General features: G+C 31.9%; 1 pseudogene; it reads left to right on the forward strand.

Moving 5' to 3' along the window:
* The first annotated feature begins 12,737 nt into the window (after window positions 1-12,737).
* LOC124918180 lies at window positions 12,738-18,248 on the forward strand (annotated as a pseudogene).
* The last annotated feature ends 5,588 nt before the right edge of the window (window positions 18,249-23,836 follow it).

The following is a 23,836-nucleotide window of genomic DNA, read 5'->3' on the forward strand; positions in this document are numbered from 1 at the left end:
TAGTACAACAGCTATATGCATTCAATCAAGGAATGCCACGTAAGAGAATTTTCCTCACATTACCCGTTTTGCAGGTACATCCCTGATGGAATATTCGGCGCACTACCAGCTTGGTACGGCCACGATCGTTGTGCTCAGAGTCTGCTGTGTACAATGGAGGCTTTCCAATGGAAGAGCGCCACGTTTCATTCTTGAAGATTCGACCGTTAGCTTCTAATCAGTATTTAACCAATCCTTAGAGCATCGGACGAAGCACTGGACATACCGAACTGATTGAACAAGCATTCTGATTTTGCAGAGAGAGACTACTCAATCATCTTGCTTATTGAACTCATTCTTGAAGCTTTTTTTTATTGTACTATGTGTGAATCGAGAGAGAGTGCTAGAATCAAAACACCATTAGCTGAGTGATATTCTTCATCTTCTTGTAATTGAACAGAAAGTGTTCTGTTCAATAGTGAGCTAAGTGTGTGTGTAAACTGTATTTGATTCTCATCATATAGTGAATCCTTCCGGTGGTTGGAAGAAGGGGTGACGTAGGAAAGTTTCTCCGAACATCCATAAACAAATTGTTGTGTTCTTCATTTTCTGTCATCTTTTCATCTTTCATCTTGTGCTTCCAACCCAAGTAAACAATTCCGCCTTGAATCCGTTTCAAGTGTTTACACAAGTTTGCTTAGAATAGAAAACGAATTAAATCCCTAACAGGATTTCTTTCAAACTGTTTTTCATAAGCCTTCATCCTTAGTCAGACCCCCGTCTCTAACGATAAAGCCGATCCTATCAGATTGTACTGTGTGTGAATCAAGAGAGAGCTAGAATCAAAACACCTTTAGCTGAGTGATATTCTTCATTTTGTAATTGAATAGAAAGTGTTCTGTTCAATAGTGAGCTAAGTGTGTGTGTAAACCTTATTTGATTCTAATCATATTATAGTGAATCCTTCCGGTGGTTGGAAGAATGGGGTGACGTATGAGAGTTTCTCCGAAAATCCATTAACAAACTGTTGTGTTCTTCATTTCTGTCATCTTTTCATATTTCATCTTGTGCTTCAAACCCAAGTAAACAATTCCGCCTTGAATACGTTTCAAGTGTTTACACAAGTTTGCGTAGAATATAAAGCGAATTAAATCCCTAACAGGATTTCCTTCAAACCGTTTTTCATAAGCCTTCATCATTAGCCGATCCTATCAATTGGTATCAGAGCCTTGTTTCTATTATCAAGCATCAAGAACTCGAAGCATGTCTATCATCAATGAAATTCCTCTTCTGTCAAGGGACAACTACGAATGTTGGATGATAAGAATGCAAGCTCACTTGGCTGCTATTGACTATGATATGTGGAGTGTTATTACCGACGGTCCCATAAAGATTTAAAGCCAAGAAGTGAGTGGACTACTGAAGAAAAGGTGACCAACAACCTGGATAATATTGCTAAGAATATTCTGTACCAGTCACTCAACATGAATATGTTTTGTGAGATCAAGTCCTGTTCCACTGCAAAAGAGATATGGGATAAGTTCAATCAGATCTACGGTGCAAACTCTCAAGCAAAGAAGAACCAGAAAGCATTCATTTGCAGTCAGAACAAGTGCAGATGGGCTGACAGCGATATAGAGGAGTCTCCTGCCGAAAAAGAGAATGAAGTTGTCACATGTCTGATGGCAGATGACCAATCTAAGGTAAATGATATCTCTGCACCAGAATTTACCAACGAGGAGTTAACTAATGCACTCAATGAAATGTCTATTGAGTACAAGAAGTTAGCTGACTCTTTTTATGAAATGAAAGTTAAATATGAATCAACTGTTCTTTCTTCAAACCAAGAATCTGAACCAAATATTTTTGATGAAAACTTAACAGAGATCTCATCTGAAAATGAGATGCTCAAAGAACAGATTCAAATTCTTTCATCTGAAAACAAGAGATTAAACTATATAGTCAGTGCATGGACAAGATCAAGAGATGCTGTCAAATATCAGACCAGCATGTTAAACCTGCTAGATCTAGATCCGGATTGGGATATGACAGCAATGACCTTAATCTGTCCTGCAAAAAGTCAAATCCTCCAACTGACAAGTTTAAGCCTATAAAATTTGACAAAAGAGATATGACTAACAATGAATCTAATCCTATTCATGAAGAAGTTGCTTTCAAAAATGAAATAGTTTATGTTCCACCGACTATTAGCTGGCTTAAGAATAAGCTAGAAAAAGCTAATAAGTCTGGCAATTTAAAACCTGACTCTAAGTCAAGGAGTTTTAAAAGAAAACCTTCTTCAAAAGTTAAAGGATCTGTGGCTAGCAGAAAGTCGTCTGCTAAGTAAAAAACATACGCATTAATCACGGCACAAAATGGGAAATCCATTAGAATAACTCAAATATGTATTCCTAAGGGACTGATTGACCGAGGACTCAATTAAAGGTGGATACCAAAAGATTTTAAATATTTATTTATGTAGGTACAAATAAACGAAGGACTGGAGAAATCTGTATGGTATCTTGATAGCGGATGTTCCAGACATATGATAGGAAACAAACGACTTCTCACGGATATATATCAGATTGCTCGGGACTTAAGATCACATTTGGTGATAACAAGAAAGGTAAGACCATGGGTAAGGGTAAGATTATCCATGGTAACCTAACTATTAATGACGTGTTGCTTATTGACAATCTGTGCTATAATTTAATCAGCATTAGTCAATTATGTGATAATGGTTTGTCAGTAGACTTTAAAACTCATGCATGTTTAGTTAAAGACCAAGATGGAAACATTTTATTTACTGGAAGTAGAGTAGGAAACATATAAATTTAATTGGCAAAAAGAAACTTCAGATCCTATGTGCATGATTGCCAAGAATGACCAGAAATGGTTATGGCATAAACGTTTGAACCATTTAAATTTTAAAACCATCAACAACATTTGTTCAAACAATTTAGTTATTGGTTTGCCCAAACTTCAGTTTTCAAAGGACAAGATATGCACTGCTTGCCATTTAGGCAAACATGGCAGATCATCGTTCAAAAGCAAAGGGAAATCACAATCCAGCCGTAACCTAGAACTTTTGCATATGGATCTTTTTGGTCCAATTCCTGTAAAACGTATAGGAGGAATGAGATTTGCCTTAATTGTTATCGATGACTTTTCTCGTTTTACATAGGTTGCATTTTTACCATCAAAAGATAAAACTGTTGCTAAACGTATTCTTAAATACTTAAAGGGAACTCAAAATGTGGGACTGTGGTATCCGAAGGATTCCAGTTTCAATTTAATTAGTTTCTCAGATGCAGATTATGCAGGGTGCAAAATTGATATAAAGAGCACAAGTGGAACTTGTCAATTCCTTGGAGATCGTCTAATCACATGGTTCAGCAAGAAGCAGACGTCGGTCGCCACGTCTACAGCTGAAGCAGAGTATCTTGTAGCTGGTAGTTGTTGTTCTCAAGTTCTTTGGATTCAACAACAGCTCAAAGACAATGGGATTGAGGCTGATGAATCTCCTATTTTCTGCGACAACACAAATGTTATCGCTATCTCCTACAATCCAGTTCTGCACTCTCGGACAAAGCATATTGAAATCAGGCATCACTTCATCCGAGAACACGTCAATCAGAAGCAAATTCGTCTTGAATATGTTCCTACAGATCAACAAACTACATACATTTTCAAGAAACCCCTACCAGAAGCTAAGTTTTCTCACTTTAGAAACATGCTAGGTCTTGTTGATCTTGATTGATGTGATTACGTGCATAAATTAAGGTGGAATGTATTGTTCAAAGCAAAACTGAACAGATATGAAAGACGGAGATCTTAATTTGTCCTAGAGATTTAGAGTTTTGAGAATCACAACTACTTAGACGAACGTCTACCTTAGCAGTTTCATCTTCGTATGAAATCATTGTCTTGGTTTTTCTAACATGCTTGGTTAGACGGATGCGTCTAATAGACGTTAGACGTTTTTACGTCATGAGCAAGAGGATGTTCACGTCTAACTAGACACGCGTGTCTCACGTGATGTTATTACATAATTAGACGTACACGTCTAATAAACTGATTTTCAAAAGGAAGTTGAAAATGTGAAAAGGAGAATAAACGTCTAACTACTGATGTAACTAGACTCTTCATCTTCTGGCTATTTGGACAGCTGTGTTTTAATGATTTCTGATCAAGTTTATTTTTCCCGTTGAAAAATAAAATCAGTCATTCCTTAAAAGAATTGAAGACACGTGTGTCTCAATATGAAAGGAATGACTAATATTTTTGACAACTTTTGTTTGTACACTTAGTATTAAACGTTCTATTTCATGCTAACATTAAATGTTGTGTATTGGGAACTGTCTTTTGAAGTTCTTGACGGTAGGAATAATCATTAGTTATCTCCTACATGATTAAACCTTGATATTTATAGGGTTATTCATTCCAAAGATTAAAGTTCCTCGAAACTTTTCTATATCTCTAGAATTCGAATCTTTTAAACCCTTGTTCATCAAAATGACATTCTTCTATCCAAAGTCGATTCAAGTGGACTTTCAATCCGTATCCACACTCCAATCTCCAGGAATGCATAGGATGTTCAAATCGCTAAAAGCTTCTGGGTTGAGAAGACTCCTCACCCCTCATGAAACCTATCACGAACAGTTAGTTAACGAATTTTTCGAAACCGCGGATTCTATCAGGATAATGTTATTGTCGGAGCAGTAATGAGCCAGATGGTCTATTTTACTGAAGAATCTTTTGGTACATTTTTCCATCTCTCAAAAGAAGGTATTGATGATTTCTCAACCACTCCTCCTAATCTAAGGATTACAATGATGAAGGTCTTTTTTGATTCCCCTCTAGTAGACATTCATGGAAAGAAAAACCTCCTGAAGGTTGAATATGCTCTCTTAAGAGATATCATATCGAAATCCCTTCTGTCTACAGAAACTTCTTACAAGTATTGTACGAAGATTTTTCAGATAATGGTGGCTATCACCAGGGGTGTTCCTGTGAACTAGACAAACTTCCTCTTCGGGAATCTTGTCAGAATGGTTGTTGCTCGGAAAAAGATTTTCGGCTTTGATGGTCCTCTCAGCTCTCTTCTTTGTTTCCTCCTAAACGAACCCGGTAAGAGCATTCCTCTTCCGTCTAAGATTCTGAACTACCAGAAAGTGGTAGATTATATTCAAAGGGTGGAAACGCTTAAGTCTAAGAAAAGGAAAAGAGAAGACTCCAACTCCCCTCTAACTGCAGTCTTAGAGATCTCCTAGGTTAAAGTCTATTCTCTCTAGAAGTTATGATTAGGAAGAAGAAGAAGATTATAATAGAGATTATCTTCATTTAAGGTGAAAGTTTTTGAAACATGTGTTTTAATATTTTGATGTTAACTTGTTTTAGTTATTTTTTAGAACAATGTTTTGTGTGTTTCTTCTGAAAACACTCATGTTTGACTGATTATTCACGTGATATCTTTATATGATTAGTGAACAAGGTTTCTGTCTATTTATATGATGAATGCATGCTTTGATATATGTATGCAGGTTTGGAATTTCTTCATAAAAAAGGGGGAAATTGTTGGGTCAAATTATTTTGACTAAGTGTTGAAATAATTTAACCACTGAGATTTTGATGATGAAATAACTTATGAGTTTTGATACAGGTGTATTGAAAAAATATGTCATAAGACTTGGATCTAATGAGGGTCATTAGACCGATTTTGGCGTTCAATGCATAAAATTAGACTTGCAGTCTAACTCATCGGAGTTAGACGTGTAGTCTAATAAACGTGTAGGTAGACGGATGGTCTAATGAATGCACGGAATTAGACGTAAGTCTAATGCATATAATTAGATGTATAGTCTAACTCATCGGAGTTAGACGTGTAGTCTAATGAATGCACGAAATTAGACGTAAGTCTAATGCATGGAATTAGACGTACAGTCTAACTCATCGGAGTTAGACGTGTAGTCTAATGAATGTAAATAATTAGACGTTAGTCTAATGAATACACGGAATTAGACGTAAGTCTAATATGTTTGTAATTAGACGGGTAGTCTAATTGATATTCGGAATTAGACGTATAGTCTAACTCATCAAAGTTAGACATGTAGTCTAATATATTTGCAATTAGACGGGTAGTCTAATCTATGCGGAATTAGACGTGCAGTCTAACTCAGTGGAGTTAGACGTGCAGTCTAATAGAATGTGAAAGTTAGACGTGTGTCTAAATCCTTCAGACAAGTCTGAGGTAAAACCGGAATTAGACGTGCAGTCTAACTCAGTGGAGTTAGACGTGCAGTCTAATGGTTATTGGATAATTAGACGTGTAGTCTAATTAGTGAAAGTTAGACGTGCGTCTAACTCCTTCAGACAAGTCTGAGGTAGAACCAGAATTAGACGTGCAGTCTAACTCAGCGGAGTTAGACGTGCAGTCTAATGGTTATTGGATAATTAGACGTGTTGTCTAATTAGTGAAAGTTAGACGTGCATCTAACTCCTTCAGACAAGTCTGAGGTAGAACCGGAATTAGACGTGCAGTCTAACTCAGCGGAGTTAGACGTGCAGTCTAATGGTTATTGGATAACTAGACGTGTAGTCTAATTAGTGAAAGTTAGACATGCGTCTAACTCCTTCAGACAAGTCTGAGGTAGAACCGGAATTAGACGTGCAGTCTAACTCAGTGGAGTTAGACGTGCAGTCTAATGGTTATTGGATAATTAGACGCAAGTCTAATTCTATTAGACCAGGAGGTCTAATAGACGTGTTTCTATTAGAAGGAGATGACTTATTTCATTAGTCTGATTTTCACAATTCGTCTAACTGAAATACGTCTAATGCTCAGTTTAAGTAGTACGCTTGAATGTAGCATTTCATCTACCCACGTGCTATATTTGTACCCTACTTCTGCTCCACTTTCTAGTGAAGATTAGTACAACAACTATATGCATCCAATCAAGGAATGCCACGTAAGATAATTTTCCTCACATTACTTGTTTTGCAGGTACATCCCTGATGGAATATTCGGCGCACTACCAGGGATGTACGGCCACGATCCTTGTACTTATAACCTGTTGTGTACAATGGAGGCTTTCCAATGGAAGAGTGCCACGACAATCTGTCTTTAACAAGCACAACTGCTAGCCTTACGAATTCTGCCGAAAAAACAAGCAATCTGATTTTGCAGAGAGAGAAACTACTCAATCATCTTGCTTACTGAACTGTGAAGCTTCTTTCTGATTGTACTGTGTGTAAATCAAGAGAGAGCTAGAATCAAAACACCTTTAGCTGAATGATATTTTTCATCTTGTAATTTAACTTTATAAAAGTAAAATAAAATAAAAGATATAATTATATTTTTTTAATTAATAAATTAATTTATGGTTGAAATATAGATGATTTGATATTATTTTTTATTGAAAAGCTCCCCCCAAAAAATTATAAATAATTAATGTTTAACTACAACATTAATTAAAAAAATTTTCCCTATTACTCCACTTTACAAAAATAAGAACTCTACCAACTCTCCCATTACAAATAATTTTTTTTAATCTAAAAAAATACACTTATAAATTCAATTATTGTTATCCTAAATTTTTACCAAAAAAACACTCCCATTACAAATAATTTTTTTTAATAATGAGCATCAATGTCAATTCTTGTGACAGAATCATTATCAGGTCTGAAAAAAATTAATAATGAGCATAAGTCCAATTTCTTGCAAAAACATATGACTAAATGACTACATATTCACACCTTATTCACACCTTACTTCGATTTCGATCAAGTAATAGTCAATTTCACGTCTTGTTCACAAGTTTTTTGGAGAAAGTATTATTTATGAGCTTCTAACTATAATATCATGATCCAAAAAAGAATTGATACAATTTTTATTTTATGTTTTGAGACTCATGCTTGTCTTTGAGATCCTATATATGGTTGCACTCGAAAATGGTAGGTATATAATTCATCATGAATTAATTAATCACTAAAATTAGAAACAAAATTAAAACTATAATTATGTCAAATCTTTTAAAAATATATTTTGGTGTAATTAAATGGAGAATCCCGGAGTATTTGAGGAACTATTAAAAAAGAATTTGTGGCCACAAAATTAAAATATATTAATACTAATCATAATTTTAAAAAAAATATATAATTTAGATATATGCTTATAAAAAATTCATAATATATATAAAAATATTAATATAATTGTGATAAAAATATATTAATTTATTTATAATATATATTTATTAATTAATTAAATGTTTTTGATAAATTTGAAAATTTAGAGTCTTTATAAGTGGTGTTATGCAATGCCTTACCCTTTGTACTGGTCTATTACATCGTGATATTATTTATATGTATGTTGGGTGTAGGAAAAAAATGGTTTTGAAATTTGTATGAATTCATGTTGGTTTAGTTTATTTTTGTGAAATAATTGTTTTGTTTGCTTAGATTATTGGTCATTTGTTTTATAATAACCTATTATACAAATGTGTATATAAATGTATTTGATATTATCTTTAATGTTAATATGTTTCTTTGACTTAGGCCTTCTTCGGTTGGGGTTATTTAAATAACCTAACCCACTCAAACATCTTTTCACTCCCCCTCTCATCAATCACATCACTTAATTCATTATCCAAAATACTAAAATACTCTTTATTATTTTATTATTATATATCAATACCCTTTAAGTAATTTTACCAAAAATATTCTAATCTCCTTAAAATCATCATTAATCATTACAATAACCCAATCCGAACCAGGCCTTATTTTTAGGTAATATAATACATTTTAATTTTATTATTTCTTTTATCTATGATGATACTCATATTATTAATTAATTTTTTTTTTAAATTAATTTTAAAAATAAAATCACATTAAGACAAAAATAAAAAATATTATAAGATTACAGTAATATTCGAATTCATAAAGTGAAGTCATCTGTTTCTCTCCTATATATTTTAATTTTTTTAAAATTATAATAATTTTTTTAAAATAAACTAATATAATATTGATATTATTCAACCTTAATAAACCTTTTTGTACCTTTCAAATGTTTATAATATTATATATAAACATATATTTATAATATTATATATAAACAAGCAATGATATTAGTATAAATTTTTGTTAAATAGTATGTTTTTTATTTGATTTAAATTTTTAATTTATTTTTGTAGACAGACTCTGCCACCCATGACATGTCAACTCTCAGAGTTTGATAGATCATATGCAAATTTATTTTCTTTTCCCTACTTGTTGATTGAATAAAGTTGTTAAGCAAATTCAATACTTCATTTATTTATATAAGTTTGAAAATTTCATTTATTTTGATTGTACTGTGTTATTGTATCTGTAGTGTCACTCTAATAAAATTAATACTATAATTGAATTATTGATAACACAAGTGAAAAAAAAAGTAAAAAAATAGTTAGAGTTTTAAAAAGTAAGATCGACATGTTTAGAAATTTTGTGCCTTATTCTTGCAACGGTAGTTATGATCATTTCCTTATAAATTCTAAATTATTGGAAATATGAACACACTTTTGAATGATTTAAGTGCTTTCTGTATAGTGTCTTTAGTATACGATGAGTTTAGGGATGAACTTTTGAATTAATTCGAACAATAAAACTTTTATATAGATCATTATGAATTCAAAAAAATATTTGATCTATGTTAAATGTATGATGTAAGATATATATTCAAATCATTAAATTAATATGATTTATATTCAAAATATATTAATTAATCTTATGATTAATATATGTTTTTTCAAATTTATCAACTTAATTTGTACGTTTATTATTTTATAAAAATCTTATTTTGAAATTGGTATTATATTTGTGTTATTTTATTGGATTTTGTTTAATTTTTTTTTTTAAATTAGCTTAAAACATGTTAGAATATGAATTATTAGATATATGGAATTATGGGTCAATCTATAAAGGTTTAAAATCATTATATAAGTATTTAGTTGCATATAAATGTAGGATTTCTTCTATTTTTCACTATTACCAAATTCTCAATTTTAGTTTTATAATAAAACGATAATAACTTTATTTTGAAAATGACTATTTGACGAAAAATCATTTTATAAAAATAAATTATATTACGACAAAAGTTATTAAAATTAAGTTTGAAAATTTTACGATTTATAAGTGTTTTCTGATTTAGACAAATTCTTAAACTAGTAACATTCTTATGATTTCAAATTTAAAAAATATATTTATTGAAATAAATGAATTAATGTAATTAATTTTATAAATATAATTTCCTTATCAATGTATAAAATTTATTAATTATATAATAATAATAATATATAGCTTATATTTGTTTTAAAGTAAATTTTTACAATTTGAAGTAAGTTTAATTTTACAAATTTATCATTAACCAACTATTTTAAGTCTAGACTTATAGTTACTTGATTAGAACATTACAATGCCTAAGTAGGATAACTACAATCAAGTTATCAAACACTAAAATGAGTTTTTTTTAAATAATATTTTTTTTACTAGTCAGGTTTGAGTTTAAGGATTATATCATCTCATGGGTTTGTAAGAACATAAAGCCCATTAAGGCTCATTTTTTTAAGCTTCATTCTTCATTTAGCCTCCAATTGTAACAAACTTAACAGTAATTTATTTACCTATCAATTTAATTTAATTTAGTGGTATAGTAATTTATAATACTAACGCCTTGTTTGATTTTAAGTTTAGTTCTATACAAAATCATATTTCTCTTAGCATTTTATTTGTTTAATTGTTTTTTTGCTAATATATTAGTATTGAAATTACTTCACAATAGTTGTTAAAGTTTACGGAGCGAGTCGAGGAATTTTTGAGCTAATTAATTATATTATTGATTTTTTCTTTTTTCCTTTTTTATTTTTGAATCATGTTTTTCATGTCATTTTTGTTGTTGTTAGGGTTAAACAGTTTTATATTTTAAATTGTTAGATGCTCAATTTTTATCCATAATTTATAATTTTAAAATAATCTTGAACTAATATTTTTTTAATTTTAAAATAGTTTATTGCACGCGATTAAAAATAAATAAATAATTAGAAAAAGATTTCATAATATAGGTGGAATTATAAAATAATTAAAATTCAGAATATTTTCAAATAAAACAAAAACCTTACACTAAATCAATAAATACTAAATAAAATATATGATTATCAAGAAAGATTTTTCATGTTAGAAATAAAATTGAAAAACAATATTGACTGGAACTGTGTCTAGCTATCATTGTATCCGAAGAACGGTTGAGACTCACACGAACCTGGGGTCCAACCTCCACACGGAAAGCCAAGCCACGACACAACACGCACCATGAACTAGACCCAAGCGCGTTACGTGTGAAGGGTCAACACACATAGAGAAAATCAATCACCACTCACGCGTTCGCAGGTTCGCGTTGGAGGAACGCCTAAAAAGACAAAATCGACGTCATTTTAGCTCTAGTTGCATTGGCTCATTTGAAAAATTACATAAATCATTTCAATTGTTATTAAACCAAATGAGTTTATTCAAATAGGAAAATAACCCCATGATCATGATTTTTTCCCTACGTTCAATGCCATTTACTAAAAATTGAAACTGACACTCTATGTGTTCGAGGTCGTTCTGCTTATTTTTATTTTTTAACTTTATAAATATTTTATTTCACTATTTTAAAATTTTAAATTAAATTTGACTTATAATTTTGTTAAAATTAAAATTTAATTATTAATATTTTATAACATATTTATTAAATTTCATTATTAATATTTTTATTAATATCTGTCCTTTAATTATTTAAATTTAATTAAAAGTAAAATATAATATAAATTAAATATTATATTAAGTTTAAGACCTATTTATTTTTAAAATTAGAAACCCATTGTTTCCATTTCTTTTCTCTTCCAAAACCTAATCAGACTTTGCACTTCACCTCCAGACAACAGAAATCGCTCAATCTGAGTTCCCTTCCCAATTGCGAAACAATCGCTCAATTTAGGTTCCCTTCCTCTCAAAAAATCGCGCTCTGAATTGATTAGAGGAGAAGACGAGTTGCTGTTCTACAAACGCCAGCGGCAGTAGCGTAGAAACAAAGGTCTTCATAGAAAGAAAGAGAGAAGAAATCATGGAGGACAAAGATAATTATGACAGACTTCTTAGGCGTCAGTTCGTTGAGCTTCCTGTTGTTTTTCTCGTCGATCACTCTACAATTTCTTTCTAGTTCGTTACCTTTCTCAGATCCCCAATCTTGTCTTTCTACAAACCATTGGAACTCAACAACTCATGCGGAATTGAACTTGTACTCTTTCCTTTTCTTTCTTTTCCCTATAATTATAGTATTGATATTCTTTTCGTTGATCTTCTTATCTAATTTTAGGTTTACATTGTTCAGTTTTGTTGTTTCGCTTTGATGATCTGTTTTTCTAACCTTCTTTATTGCTAATTTTACAATTCTATAATATGATATATATATAATATATATATATAGAGAGAGAAATGATTGGGGGAGGGAATTTGAGGGAGGGAATGATGTGGCGCAATTTGATTAGCCAAAAAATAACAAAATGTCTCTCTCTTCTCACCTTTTATCCTTTCTCCAACCAGTGATATAGTGACACGTCATTCCCTCCCTTAAATTCCCTCCCTCTATCACTCCTCATATATATATATATATATATATATATAAATATATAACCTAATCTCTACCTCCGGATTATATGTGGATTGTATTTCTCTCATTGGATCTGAATATGTATTCACAAAATCAAAGACTATTATGCTCTTCTCTTTTCTGTCAATTGAGTAATAACTGTCAATTGAAGAAGAAGTTGATTGAATTTAGATAAGCCTTAACAACTATTATAGGAGTAATATGTATTCTGGTGTGGCTTATAAATCTTAAATATTTCCTCACCTGGGAGTACGTTGATGGGTGGCACCAACTTTAAGTTCTCGTTCCAGAAATGCACCAATTATTTCGAGATTGCAGTTGCACTAGAAGTAGCTGCGATCCTGGAAGGTTTACTAGCAGTCATAACCACATGTATGGCCCTTGGGACCTGGAAGATGGCTAAGAAGAATGCACTTGTGCGGAAGTTGCCAAGTGCTAAAACCCTAGGATTTACAACAGTCATCTACTCGGATAAAACATGTACTTTAACCACAAACCAGATGTCTGTATCAAAGCTTGTGGCCATAAGTGATAGAGCAAACGTTGTTCGGCCTTTTAATGTAGAAGGGAGTACATATAGACCTTTTGATGGAAAAATTCAAGGATGGCCTGTGCGAAGAATAGATCCTAGTCTTCATATGATAGTTAAGATTGTTGCTCTGTGCAATGATGCAGGCATTGAAGAAAGTGAGAATCATTTTGTTACAAATGGAATGCGTACCGAGGCAGCTCTGAAGGTGATCAGATCAAATGATAAAGACAAGAATATATGTATATATATTTTAAAAGTTGTTCATGATTAGGATGTTTTCCTTTTATTACCAGTGATGGTTGAGAAAATGGGACTTCCTGATGGTATGAATGCTGGTTCATCCTCAGCTCAGTGAACGGTGGTTTACTTTGTAAGTTATTTGTTAGGATCGGGGACGCCCTTGGAGGACCGGGGTGTTTCCGGTTTCGGGAAGGGTGGCCGCTTACACAACACACAATTTGGTGATAGTCTGGTTAGAGACTAAAACCGTTCTCAGCACTACACAAACTGTCACAGACTCTTGAACCGGGTTCAAGGGCGGAAATGTTTGTTTCAGGTTGAAACAACGTATGCGACTTTAGATGATGTTTTTAGAAGAAGTCGGTTTTGTGGATATGAGTGACCGGTTTACGGAGTACGATTAGTTTGAGGTTACGTAATGAAAGCAAAAAGAAGGAACACGAGACAAGGATTTGTTTATGGATGTTCAGAGCAAACCCTCCTACGTCACCCCTTCTTCTCAGATTATGAGAAGGATCTCCACTAACTTTTATAGTTACAACAACACTGTCGGTCGAGCCCAACTTCGCTACTCGCCGGTTACACCAACTCACACTTTGATGTAATACAACAACTCAACACAACACGATACAGAAAGCTTCCGGTTTTGGACACACCGGTTTTAAGATTTGTAACAGTTTATCTCTCTAACTTATTGCTTTTATGATTCGTAATCTGTAACTTCACAACTGCATTAAATGAAGACGTTTCATCTTCCTTTTATATCTGAGAAGAGCTAACGGTCACTTTTCTTCTCTCTCCTTTGGATTGGTTGATCGTTATCACGCCGGTGCAGAAAGGTTGCTTGCACGCTTCACCTTCCTCAACACCTGGCAGTCATGCAGGCAGCTCTGAGCAGAAGATGACATAATCGGTTTTCAGATTTGGACACGTGCTAATCATCCACCTCAGGTTGTCAACTTCGGATCAATAAAGCATCATTGCTTTCCTCGCATGCTTCCGATCGGATCTGATCTTCTTTTATTCTTTCAAGACACATTTCTTTCGTCATAGTACGTCACTCTTGAAGTTTGAATCTTCCGGTTTTGTGTCTTGTGCAGTATGATCCGGCTGGTGTGTAAGTTTTTATCTTTGCTGACCGGTTGCTTGAGAAGGTGAAAACCGGTTCCTCTGATCTTTAACTTGATCACTTGAAGCTGGTTTCTTTGAAGTATAGTAGCAACCGGTTTTATGATGCCCAACCGGTTCATACGGTTTTGATCTGTCCCTGCATATGACAGTTAACATCTGTTTAGTTCATCTGGCCGGTTCCACAAAATTAACTTACTTAATTTTTCTATCAATTTCTCTCTTTTTGATTATTTAGAATAAATATTCAAAACTTGTAATGAGTGGCCGGTTTGAAATTTAAATTACTTAATTTTTCTATCATTATTCATACTTGTGGTAATTTTCTCTATCAAACATTTTTACATGAATGTTGACAAAGTTTTTATCTTTAAAAGGTTCATGCAATTCTTGGAATAAACATGATCCATGGGTCACTACTCTTGAGTTTGACCGGTACAAAAAATCTATGGGAGTTATTGTCGGTAGGGGTGGGCATAATTTGGGTTTACCCAAACCCAACCCTAACCCAAACCCAAAATATTAATTCGGGTTGGTTAATTTGGGTTGGATTGAGTATGGGTTGGGTTGAGTATGGGTTGGATTTAATTTGGGTTGGGTTAGGGTTATCCAAATTACCCAAATTATATAAATTTAATTTAAATCTCTATTATTAATCCAATATAAACTAATCATCTTCCAACTTTAAGTCGAACACATTTTTCACACGTTTAACACGTTTTTCACACGTTTCACACTTAAAACACGTTTTTCACGTTTTTGTCACGTTTAACATGTTTTTGACATCTTTAATGCGTTTAACACGTTTTTGACAAGTTTAACATGTTTTTCACGTTTTGAGACACATTTAACACGTTTTTGACATATTTAACACATTAACATGTTTTTGATAAGTTTAACATGGTTTTCACGTTTTTGGCACGTTAACACGGTTTTAACGTTTTTGGCACGTTTAACACGTTTTTATATTTTAATACGTTTTTGATATGTTTAACACATTTTTCACATGTTTAACATTTTTTCACAAATTTAACACGTTTTTCACACGTTTAACATGTTTTTCACACATTGAACACGTTTTTCACACGTTTAACATGTTTTTCACGTTTTTGGCATTAATAACATGTTTTTGACATATTGACACATTTTTTCACATGTTAACATGTTTTCCTCATTTTTGGCACGTTTAACATGTTTTTGACATGTTGAACACATTTAACACGTTTTTGACTCATTTAACATATTTTTAGCACATTTAACATATTGTTGTACTTTTAACACGTTTTCACGTTTTTGCACGTTTTTCACGTTTTTTGCACGTTTAATACGTTTTTGGCACGTTTAATACGTTTTTGACATTTTAACACGTTTAACACGTGTTTTCACATTAAACATATTTTTGACATGTTTAACATGGTTTTTGCACGTTAACACGTTTTGACAAGTTGTAACACGTTTTTGGCACGTTTAACACATTTTTGGCACATTTAACATGTTTTTGACATATTTAACACGTTTTCACATTTTTGGCACATTTAACAAGTTTTCACGTTTTTGACACGTTTAACATGTTTTTCAGGTTTGGCACATTAAATTTGTAAAAAATGTATTAAACGTGTCAAAAATATGAAAAACATGTTAAATGTGTCAAAAACGTGTTAAACGTGTCAAAACATGCCAAAAATGTAGAAAATGTGTTAAACATGTCAAAACGTGTTAAACGTGTCAAAACGTAAAAAACGTGTGAAAATGTGTTTTACATGTTAAAAACGTGTTAAACGTGTCAAACATGTGAAAAACGTGAAAAACATATTAAACGTGTCAAAACGTGTAAAACGTGAAAAACATGTCAAAATATGTGAAACGCGCCAAAATAGGGGAAAACGTGAAAAACATGTGAAAATGTGTTAAAAGTGTTAAAAACGTGTAAAACGTGTCAAGAATGTGGAAAATGTGAAAAACATGTTAAACGTGTCAAAACGTGTTAAACGTGCTAAAAACGTGAAAAACATGTCAAAATATGTTAAATGTGTCATCATTTTGAAAAACGTGTCAAAATGTGTTAATCGTGTTAAACATACCATAAACATGAAAACGTGTCAAAAATATGTTAAACGTGTTAAACGTGTCAAAAATATGTTAAACGTGTTAAATGTGTCAAAAACGTGTTAAACGTGTGAAAACGTATTAAACGTGTCATAAACATAAAAAAACGTGTTAAACGTGTTAAACGTGTTAAACGTGCTAAAAACGTGAAAATTGTGGAAAACGTGTTTAAATATCAAAACGTGTTAAATTGATTAAAATGTGTGAAATGAGTTAAATAATGTTAAATAAAAAATAAAAAAATAATAATTTGGGTTAAAAATAATAATGTTAAATATTTCCTTTTCTTATAATAATAGTTAAGATTTTATATGATAATGTAGGGTGTAGTGAACTTGTTGGAATGAAGTTCCTTCATTCAACTACTATACGGTTCTATTGTAACACTAGATCAAAGTTCTAGAAACACAATCTTAAAAAGTCTAGATGAAATGTCAAAAAGTGCGCTACGATGTTTGGGTTTTGCATACAATGAGGATTTTCCAGAGTTTGTCACTTACACCGGTGATGAAGGTCACCCAGCACACCAACTTTTGTTGAATCCATCCACATATTCTTCAATAGAATGTAACCTCATTTTTGTTGGTTTTGCTGGTTTGAGAGTAAGTTTGTAATTTTTTTGCCTAGGTTCTTTCTTAATATCTCCTCACGCGCATGATTGTTTCCCCCTTTTGGTTTAGGATCCCCAGAAAGAGGTCCGACAAGCAATTGAAGATTGTAGAGCAGTTATGGTTATTACGGGAGACAACAAGAACACAACTAAAGCTATTTGCCGTGAAATAGGTGTATTTGGACAACATGAGGATATAACTTGTAGAAGCATAATAGGGAGGGAGTTTATGGGTCTTGGTGATCCTAAAACTTATTTAATGCAAAGTGGAAGGTTGTTGTTCTCCAGGGCCGAACCAAGGCATAAAAAAGACATAGTCAGATTGATTAAAGAAGATGGTGAAGTTGTTGCCATGACTGGGGATGGGGTGAATGATTCGCCTACCCTAAAATTGGCTGATATCGGAATTGCCATGGGTATATTTCTGGGACCGAGGTATTTTTAATTTTGTTGTCATTAACTTATTTGGCTGCATTGATTTTATTTATAATCTTATAATATTTTTAGGTTGCAAAAAGAAACATCATATATGGTTTTAGCTGATGACAATTTTAGTACAATTGTTGCTGCTGTGGGTGAAGGCAGATCCATTTCCAACAACATGAAGGATTTCATCAGGTCCTCCTTTCTTCTCTTTTCTCTCTTCGAATTTTGAATTATCTTTATTTTTTAAATCGTAAACTAAAGGATTTTATGGGTTTTCCAGGTACAAGATCTCTTCAATTATCGGTGAAGTTGCGTGTATATTCTTGACGGCTGCTTTAGGCATTCCGGAGGGTCTTATACTAGTTCAACTACTATGGGTTAATCTTGTTACTGATGGAACACCTACTACAACTTTAGGCTTTAATCCACCAGACAAATATGTAACGAAGAAGTCCCCTAGGAGGAGTAACGACTCATTGATCAGTGCTTGGATTCTGTTTAGATACCTAGTAGGTTTGTTAAGGATATCTCTTAGTCTTACCTCCTAAGGAAGACAGTGTCAACAGATGAACGTCTTCTTGTTTCATGTAGAATTGACTCAACGTAAGGATAAAATATTAAACAATATGCTTTATTTTCCCCACATTATGTGTTTGAAATTTGTTCCTCAAAGTGTTAGACTCTAGGATGTTTATATCAAAGATAATGAATGCCTTGTTTGAATGATGGTTTATAATAGATTAGTATTGTTATGAACAAATTGTTGATTTGGGGAGATTTATTAGGGCGGTTGATTACCAATGGTTTGGGAACCCAATAGGTATTAATCTATCTTCTCTTTTTCCTTTTATTGAGCATTTGAATGATGTGGAGTTTGAATTGCCTGTTGTTTCGTGTAACAGTAAACAAGTTTGAGTGGGATAAAGACACAATTATATCTGTTCGATTTAACCCTAGAGAACCAAATGTTTTGGCAACATCAAGAAGGTATGTATTTTTAGATGAATGATTTTAAATGTGTTTTGATTGAACCAAATATAGTCTTATAATTTATGTTGGTCAAATAGAATTGTTGGTTCATTAATTTTATTTTTTTTTGGGTTTAGTGATAGTAACATTGTATTATATGATTTGCATCACTAGATAGGAAGCTCACCATGATGGTAATTCTAAAAAAGTTGTTTTCCAATAGTTTTTACTTTTTTTGTTAAATCAAAAGGTATGGTTCTTTGTAGCACTTATAATTTTTATTATTTATTTTTGGAGAGATAATTCTCCATGGCTATAGATACTAGTTAAGTCATTAAACATGGTTAATTGCATTTGAAATTGCGTAATTCCTACATTCTTTGTATCTACATAACTTATCGTCATATGTATTTTTTATACTCTTAAGGTTCTTGTCTTTTAGTCTTTGTCTCGGATACATGACTTCAATATTTGTGTTGCAGATTAGAACAAATTTTATAGCATCAAACCCTTTGGAGCCTATGAACATCACAGTTGTAAGTGCACTATTTAGATAGATTTATTTCAACTTGTTAATATTTGTCGAGTGATTAATGATTCATCTTTGTTTATCAGATCACTCCATTAATGTTTAATGGTTTTGTTGGTTAGCAGTTTTCCGACAAGAATAGTGAACATCACAAACATGTCATTTACATACATAGCCAGAGTTCACTCGAAGTTGAAAATAAACGGGAATCTAATGTTTTGTTTATTTAATTTAAAATAAAATTAAAATAAAAACAAAAATTAAAAAGTGAAATTGTTAAAAATTAAATGTTGTTTTGGCGACGCTTAAATTAATGTTACCGACGCTTATTCAAGGGTTGTTATAACTTGCGCCGACCCTGCTTATGGCGACGCAAGAATAAGGGTCGGTGATATTTCTAGCGACGCTTTTAAGGGTTAGCAGAAGTCTTTTTAAGGGTCGCCAAAAATCTTCTTTGTTGTAGTGCTAGCGAACTACCGAGACCCAGCCCGAATAGGGAAAAACCAAGGGTCCAACTCACACATAGAAGGTCAAGCCACAAGCCAATAAACGTAGAAACAAGACCCAAGTGCAACGCGTGAAGGGTCAACACACATAGAGGAGATCAACCATCACCAATCACCATCACACAACCGTGTTTGGAGGATACAAAATCGGTGTTATTTTAGCTCTAGATACATGGGCTCATTTGAAAATTGTTGAAATCGTATATCATTGGTTACCAAATGAGTTAATTTAAAAGGGTAAAATACCTCATGACGCTTAGATCATTTTCCTTATGCTATCATAGACTCTAGTGGCCATAAGCAACGAATTGCGACTAATAAGTGAAATATCATTAATGGATTTCGTTTACGCTTGGCGTCCCGAGTCTTTCGCATTAACCTTCCGTCTAGGCTTCTGTTTGGCCTTGCTCATTGCGCGCCTGAGCTATGCGTGGTCTAGAGACGGTTTGATTTGGACCAAACGACTTTGGTCATGTTTGACATTCCCCTCGTCATTTAATATATATATATATATATATATATTAATATATTTATTTTTACCTACAAAATAAATTAATAAACATAACATTTATTTTTGCCTACTCTGTTCTATTTATTGATTTATTTGTGTATTTTAGAGTTTTATTTTTATTTTAGAATTTAAATGGCTACAACATTTTTTCTCAGATAATTATTTAATTTATGCTCTTCATTTAATTATTTTGTAATTTAATTATTTTGTGATAAATTAATACAACATTTTCCTAAATAATTATTAAATTTATTTTTGTCGTTTTAAATTAATTATTTTTGGATAAATGAATACAACATTTTCTTAAATAATAATTTAATTTTTCATTGGCCGCTAAATTAATTATTTTGTGATAAATGAATACAACATTTTCCCTTAATAATTATTTAATTTATTTTTGGCCAATAAATTAATTATTATGGATAATTGAATACAAAATGTTTTCCAAATAATAATTAAATTTATTTTTGGCCTTTGAATTAATAACATTGAAATAAATGAATATAACATTTTTTCTAAATATAATATTATTTAATTTAGAGGCTTTTGAATTAATTATTTTGGGATAAATGAAGATAACATATTTCATAAATAATTATTTAATTTATTTTAAACCCCTTTTCGAGTCTTATAATATTTGGAAAATTATTTTAAGGACTCGGAATTATTTGAGAATTTTTTATAAATTTGGTAATTTTTTTTTAAAACGTTGGGTTCCGCAACTCTTTTGCAATCTCCGCGAGTTAATTATCTTCTCGTCTCACGAGTTCGAACTCATGACCTCATTGAGACTGAGTAAATCAAATTTTTGTGTATACCCATTCTAAAGTGACAAGATATAACTGGTTAGTGCATAGATCAAGAGTAAAAATAATTTGACTTTTTTTGTTAGTGAGGCTCATTTTGTGCATGATGTTTAGTTTAATGTCAATGACAACAACCAAGTTGTGGTTAGAGTTTTTGATTTCATATATAGAAGAAGTTTTTTGTTTTCCATTTTTGTTGTTATTTTTGTTTTTGTTTTATTTTGTTGAAAACCTATTTTAAATAATTATTTGAAAAAAATATTAAAAAATATATTTTTTTTTTAAATCTAAAATTTATAAAAATAAAATAAAAGATGTTAGAATACTAATTTTTGAAATATAAAAGATTTGATAATGTTTTTTTTATGATAAAATTCTAAAATATGAGAGATAAATAGTATTTAATTACAACCAATGACTCAATTTTATTTTTCTATCCCTTCACTTTACAAGAAAAAGAAATCTACCAACCCTCAACCATATAAAAAATACATACATATAAGATAATCATTATTCATCCTAAGTTTTTACCCAAAAAAACTCCAACTTCTCTTAGGAAAAAATAAACAATGAGCACAGAGACCAATTCAAGCGCCATAATCATTATCAGACCATACGGAGCCTGTAGATACTTACGAAAGAAATGTCTCGACAATTGCATATTCGCACCTTACTTTGATTCTGATCAAGGAACCGCCATTTTCGCGTCGATTCATAAGTTATTTGGAACAAGCAACGTTACAAAACTTCTAACGAATATTCCGATCGACAAACGGCCCGAGGCAGTTAGGACTTTAAATTATGAAGCTCATGCTCGTCTCTAAGATCCTATCTATGGTTGTGTATCTCAAATCTTTGGTCTCCAAAATTAGGTACTTATGTATTTAAATATCAATAGTAACATGATTTAACATGAGTTAATTAATCGCATTAATTTATAAACAAATCAGAACAATAGTTAGGTCAAATCTTCTAAAAACAATTGGGAGTAATTATATGGTGATCTTATATGTATGTTTGGTCTTATGAAATAATTGATTTGATTATTAATTTTGTAAAACTTAATTTAGATTACTTATTTCCTTATCAACGTCATAACACTGTGAAGGATATATATCTACCTTATTTGTCATTTTGACTTAACTTTTAGTTAACATTATAATATTTTGATTTTATATGATTTGTTTATCTCATAGATGTCACTTTAATAAATACATTACTAATTAAAGCAAAACTTTTCACAAAATAAACGTTTTAAAAATAAAAATTGACGTCAAATTATCAAATATTATATTAGATTAAAGTAATATCCAAATTTAGGAATGAAGTCAGTTTCTTCTAATATAACTTATCTCATATATTATTATTATTATTATTATTATTATTATTATTATATATCTTGTCTGTTCTCTTAATTCATTTTATTGGAAATTTTAATTTTAATTTTAACAAGTAATGATATTAGGTAGAAATTCTTGTTAATTGGTATGCTTTTTATTTTATTTAAAATTTTAATTTTTTAATACTTTTTGTGGTCATAAATTATATATATACATAGATGATCAATCTTCAACGAGAGAATGCGTGGTTGTAAGCCCAAGTAGCCAGACAGCCGCCACCTCAGCAACAGCCACAATCTTCTCTGTCCATGTCAGACTACCCATTGGTTGGCGGCGCCACCTATGACATGGCACCTCTCTTTGAGTTTAATCCTAATATTGGATCATCTCATCAGCAGGATTCATGGGCAGCCAATCAGCAGCAGTTCCATGATCAGAACCCATTCACCAGAGCTCCGGTGGAGGGCGGCGGTGGGGAAGAGTTTGCTGGGGAGTCACTGATGAGGAATCAACATGGAAGGAAAAGATCTGCCTCAAGTCACCTGGCACTAATTGAATCACTTTTTACTTTTAATAATTTATGTGAAATTTAGCAAATAATTATTACTGACTATGGTAATTTGTAATTAAATAATGGGTTAATTAATTAAATTAATTCATAGTTAAGGCTAAAATAAAAAAATAAAATTATTATGGATAGATGTTATACTCATATTATATCAAAATAATTTTAAAAAAATTAAAGGACAAAAATAAATAATTTAGATGGAATTTCTTATCCAATTCACCTAAAAGAATTATTTATTTAAATCCTAAAAATATTAAAAATAAAAAAATAAATTGGTAATTAAAATATTTTCTATATTTATTTTAATATTTTGTGTATTTGAAAAGATTAAAATTAAAGTCAAAAGGGTGAAAGAAAACACAATTTCAAACAAACCCTTAAGGTTTTAAAATAAAAATAAATGTGTGATCTTATGTGGCCGAACCCAAGAAAATTGGTTGCAGCGCATCAGGACCATCAGATCAGTGTTGAATTTTCGTTCAGCATCCAGGAATGCTTCGCGTAGTCGGTCGTATCCAAGGAGAGGCCAACACGTGAAGCACTGTAATAACTAAGATGTTAGCACTGTTATCTCAAATGCTAACGGAACGCTCAAACGCTAACGTACCTCCAACAAAATGTCAGGACACGCATGGAACGACGTCGTTTTGGCCTCTAATCTTCTTCATCATCACAACGCCGTGAATATAAGCTTCAAGATCCGTGTTGATCTTGGATTTTTGGAACTCATCCATTGGTCCACAAAATGAGGTGATTCATATCTCAGAATGATCACCCTACGATGGTGATCACCCCACGATGGTGATCACCCCCTACAAGATTAGGCTTTGTCACGGCCTATTCTGGCGACTACCAACCAAGAATAGTCAAACGTCATTAATGGCTTTTGGTGAATTTAGGCCACTAT

This window comes from Impatiens glandulifera, unplaced genomic scaffold, assembly GCF_907164915.1.
Source record: "Impatiens glandulifera unplaced genomic scaffold, dImpGla2.1, whole genome shotgun sequence".
In the NCBI taxonomy this organism is placed as follows: domain Eukaryota; kingdom Viridiplantae; phylum Streptophyta; class Magnoliopsida; order Ericales; family Balsaminaceae; genus Impatiens; species Impatiens glandulifera.